Source organism: Sinocyclocheilus rhinocerous, unplaced genomic scaffold (assembly GCF_001515625.1).
Source record: "Sinocyclocheilus rhinocerous isolate Xijiao unplaced genomic scaffold, SAMN03320098_v1.1 scaffold1476, whole genome shotgun sequence".
Classification (NCBI taxonomy): Eukaryota; Metazoa; Chordata; class Actinopteri; order Cypriniformes; family Cyprinidae; genus Sinocyclocheilus; species Sinocyclocheilus rhinocerous.
In genome coordinates this window covers 490,356-495,806 of record NW_015659224.1, presented here as the reverse complement: position 1 = coordinate 495,806, position 5,451 = coordinate 490,356, and positions in this window count along the sequence as shown.

Sequence of the window (5,451 nt, the reverse complement as noted above, 5' to 3'; positions counted from 1 at the left end):
AAACGAAGATTTTTAAACTCAAACCGTTGCAGTCTGTCAGTCATATAATGGCAGTCTATGGGCTCCACAGCTTTGAGAGTCAAAAAAACATACAAATCCAAATTAAACCCTGCGGCTCGTGCCGATACATCGAGGTCTTAAGACACGAAACGATCGGTCTGTGCAAGAAACTGAACAGTATTTATATCATTTTTTACCTCTGATCCACCGCAATGTCCAGCTGTCCTGAGCGCGTTCACAACATCCGGAGCGTGACATAGATATAGACATAGATATATATAAGTAGATGCCTCATTAGTGACTGTTTCTATGGGCCGCGGGAATCTACTTATATATATCTATGTCTACTATGCCAGAGCACGTTGACGCGTCACGCGCCGGATGTTAATAAATACTGTTCAGTTTCTTGAGATGTACGGTCACAAGCCGCAGGGTTTAATTTGGTTTTGTTTGTGTATGTTTAATACTTAAAGGGATAATTAAAACACAAATTAAAATTCTATCATCATTTACACATCCTCATCACTTTCTTCTGTGGAACACAAAAGAAGATATTTTAAAAAATATATATGGATTTGGATTTTAAAAAAAGTCAGTGGAGTCCATTTTTTTTTTGACCACTTGACTTTCATTGTGTAGACAAAACAGTTGAAACAATGTTAAAAACATCTGCAGAAGAAAGATAGTCATGAGGGTGAGTAAAGGAGTAAAAGGTGACAATTACAATTTTTTGGATGAAATATTCCTTTAAGTGTCATCCTTTCACTGAAAGATATTGTTCTTGGCATAATGTTGCTATGCAACAAATACAATGAGTCCAGCGGCAAACCATTTTTTTTTAATGCAATGTTACTATATTGTGAATTTTAGCATGATAGCTGATGAAAAATTGTCTAGATCAGTCAGAAGCAATGACCTTGACTAATTGTTTTATATAATTGTTCTGTACACGTTCCACCTTTTCCAATAACGTTTTCGAAAATTAGGTCAGCAGAGTCCATCCGTCTTGGATATGGTAAAGAATGAAAATTCCTACCATGAAGTGTTCCAGAGCCATTTCAGGAGAAAGCATTCAGAAATGTCTCAGAACATTAGGGATGAAGCTCTATGCAAGTGTGTACATGTAAGTTGGTGTGTTTGCACCTTTTGTGTACATGTATGTGCTTGTGTTTGCGCTAGTGTCTGTCTCTGTGCTGTGTGCAGCTCCTCCAGTCTTCAGCTCACAGGGTGTGGGTGAGCTGTTTGAACTCGGTGGTTAAGCTGATAGACTGAGATGAATGCAAGAGGAGCTCAGTCTCCTCTTTGAAGTTTGACAGGGGGGGGTTACCCCTCCCACCAGGAGGGGCTTCAGCGGAGAATGAGAGAGGGGGGAGAGAGAAAAACTTTACTCTTGTTTTTTGTGAGAAACACTAGAGGTCCAGCTTGACTCTCAAATTGTCAGAAGGCTTCTTCTTGTTTTAATTACCTTCTCAGAGAACAGCTACGCTACTACGCTATGCTCCTAGTGAAAACTATGAAAACTTTTCAAAGACAGATGTTGAAAAGCTCAGTTTTTTAAATCTTGTATTACAAACATTTGTAAGTGTTCAAAGTCGTTGTCTGTCAAATAAGACACTGGAGTAATATAGCGGGAAAGTCCCTTTTAAAGAAATGAGTACATTACTTGAAGACCTCCCACTCTCGCTGTCTCTCACACACACATACACACACACATAAGCATGCTGTGTCGTGTCTGGGAGACACCTAAAAGGGAGGCCTGGCCAGGTGTGCAGCAGAGACTGAGGATGATACAGGTATGAGCAAGCCCTTGACGGATCCAGCAACAGGCTCAAGGACTCTGCTCTGGCTTGTTATCCCTCATCTGTTTCTCCTTCTTTACTGTGTTTTTAAACATGCTGCTATATCTTTTACATTTTTCCATTTCTAAAAAATCTTTAAAATAGCAATATACCATTCCACATAAGTAAAAAAAAAATTGACAAAATTATTAACAAAATTCGTAATTGTTAGTATTTTCCCCAACCATATAATTTATAGGTATTTTTGTTTTAGGCCCTATTGCAATGTTTTGTTTTGTTTTTTAATTAAGAAGACAGTGGGGAAAGGACAGGAAATGTTTCAAGCTAAATTCGAACTTGTGTTGTCCATATGATCACCACAGGTCAATGTTTGAAAGCATGTACCACTAAGCCATAGCTCTAGATATAATGGAAGTTTTTGATCATAAATGATTTATATTTACACTACCATTCAAAAGTGTGGGATTAGTAAGGAGGGAGGAAGTATTTAAATTTTACAAAGTCTCCTTCACCAAGGCTGCATTTAAAAGTAAAAACTAATATTTTGAAATATTATCACAATTTAAAGTTTTCTTTTCAGAAATTCTTTTTTATTTTAGTATATTTTAAAATGTAATTTATTTCTATGGCAGCAAGGCTGAATTTTCAGCAGCCATTACTCCAGTCTTCAGTGTCACATGATCCTTCAGAAATCATTATACTATGCTGATTTAGAGCTAAACAAAAATCTTCCTATTATCAGTGGAATGTTCAAAAGAACAGCATTTATATGAAATGCTCAAGAAATCTTTTGTGAAATTATAAATGCTGTTACTGTCACTTTTCATCAACTTAATACATCATAACTGAATAAACAAATATAAATACAACAACTATAAAAACTACAGTTTTTTTCATATCTTCATCATATCTTGTAGCTGGTAGACCTTAGGTAGATTCCCACCACTTGAACTGATAAAATGTATGCCTCGAACACAGTGTCAGTTGCTTTGGATAAAAGCATTTACATTAGCACATTGGACCTTTTCTCAGAAAGATCCAACGCTTTGTTTTGGGTTGCAGTACCTGACCAACAACTACCAGCATTGTTTCTGAAGCTCTGCCACACCCTCACGTTGCCCAGGGCTCTATAGGTCACCCTATCCCACTGTCCTCATCCAAGACAAAGACTTCTTCAGAATCCCTCATTGTATGACACATGGTATAGGTCTCAGTTTTCTTGTTAGATTTGGGAGGTGTGGCCTTAGAGGATGCCATTGTCATATGTGTGTGTTCGAATGTATGAGTTTGTCTATTCAAAGATGCATTTAAATAGCCACTTACTGAGCGTTTGCCTTCTGAAATTCGTGACTGAAGCCAAGACAGTAAAACAAGTCATTTGCAACCATTACATATCTCTTTGTGTGCTATAAGGGTCTTGGTAAATGAAGTAAATCAGTCGTTTAAGCAGCTGGCATCTCAACTACTTTATTGTTTTTCTGAGTAAATTCATCTGTGTTGATGTGCAAATAAGTTTGCTGTGTTTTCCCATGACAGTCGTCTGTATGTACATGTTCCTCTGTGTGTGCGCTTGCGTGTGTGTGTGTGTGTGTGCGTTCAGGGACATGTCAGGTGTTTACACACACTGTAGATGCAGTGACTTTGGTGCCTCCAGTGGCAGATTTATGACGGTGTCTTTTAAAAAGTGATTGCAGACACATACACACACTGACATACTGCTTTGTAGGAGGTTAGATTAGTTTTGCCTCCCGCTGTAAAATGACATTCAAACAATCTTGAAATTGTCTTCTATAGTGAGCAAATAGCAAACAAACATCATCTCTTTATAGTGTTAATAATCTGCTATTTGTAGGGTCGTAGTGTTTCAAACAGTCCAGCAGTCTAACATGTTGAATTGTGTACCTTGTCTCATTGAAACAAGTGCAGGCAGAATATGTAGAATGACTGAGCTTCTGGTTCGTTTATGATATGACTGATATTCAAAAACTGTATAAGCACAGAAAAGTAACGCACACAAGTGTTGTTTTCTGAGAATTCAATCAGAAAGTGATAAATGAACACTCATAATTATGTGTACTATGCAATAAACAGTTTAGATTTTGGATTTATATTTTATATTTCATAACTACATGTACAAATGTACAACATGTGTTTATGGTTAGTGTAAGAGATGAGTATAAAAAATATTTTTTAAACAAATCATATTTATGCTGGCAATGTGGGGAAAAATATTCAAAAACAGCAAGCCAATTTCAGGAAAATGGTAATTTCAAGAATTTGCTTTTTTTGGTTCTATTATGAGGTTAAAGAAACGTGCTGAAATAGATTGTGGTTAAACAGTGTGCAAGTGTGAGTATGTTCAAAATGCATTTAAAAAATATATTTTTATTATATTTTCACTTTTAAACACTTTTAAATACAGCCTTTTACATTCATATACATTCTTCCAAATTCCATACAACCATAAGATTGCTGCATTTACTCTAGACAGATAAAACAAAGTAAAAACGTTTTACGACTGTACTGAGGAACAATGGCTCTCAATGAATTTGCTGAATAAAATAATGTTTTAATAAAAATGTATTCTCAATATTTTTATGTATTAAAAAAATAAAAAGCAGTAAGACACTTCTGTGCTGTATTGTGAAAATAATCATTTCTGTGTATCATGCCTAACAACAACCTCTAGAAGCTCATTGGTTAATAGCCTACCTAGAGTATACAGGTATGTACTATATTAGTTAACCCTTTCAAAACAGGAAAACATATCTATCTATCTATCTATCTGTCTGTCTGTCTGTCTGTCTATCTATCTATCTGTCTGTCTGTCTATCTATCTGTCTGTCTGTCTGTCTATTTATTTATTTTTCATTATTTTAGCAGCTTAAGCAACCATGGGCAAAATATTGTCCTCATTTGAATTTTAGTTTTAGTTTAGTTTGCACAGCTGTCTGTTGTGGTTACTTGGATGGATGGAGAAATGTTATTTTAACATTTGTTACCTTTAGCAATGCTTTAGCAAAGCGTAATTACACACATTTGCATCTTAACGTTTACCTGCTAACAACAATTGACAAAAGCCAGAAGCAATTATAAAACGATGATTTACTGAGAGGAACAATTTACAGAGGAAATGGCTTGTCTGTTTCACACAAGCTACATGTGAGTGTGTGTGTGTGTGTGTGTGGCACTCATAAGAAGGGGCAGGTCTCATTAATCCATTTTACAAGCCAGAGATGAGGAGCGATACGGAGCAGATCTTGATTTACAGCCTCTGAGCTTCAGTGAGTGATAAAATATGTTTACTATCCTCCTACATGTAAACCTCAGCACCCCACCCCTCCAACTGTGCCCAGACAAAACACCAGTTACACTGACAAATGCTGGCATATACAGAAAGACTCATGATCAAATAGTTATATATAAATGTCCAAAATTTGAATTAATACAAATGCATTGGACCCTAAACCCTAGTGTACATAGTCTTGTAGTGTAATTTCCATTTAATTCATTCAGTCCACTCTTGTTCTCTGCCTTTAATCTCAGGCCTAATCACCAGTTGGCTGGGAGAACACCAATCTGTAGTATAATTTCCACCAAGAAACTTCCATCCTGGACAGCCTTTTTCTCATTTTGGATGGATAATTATAAG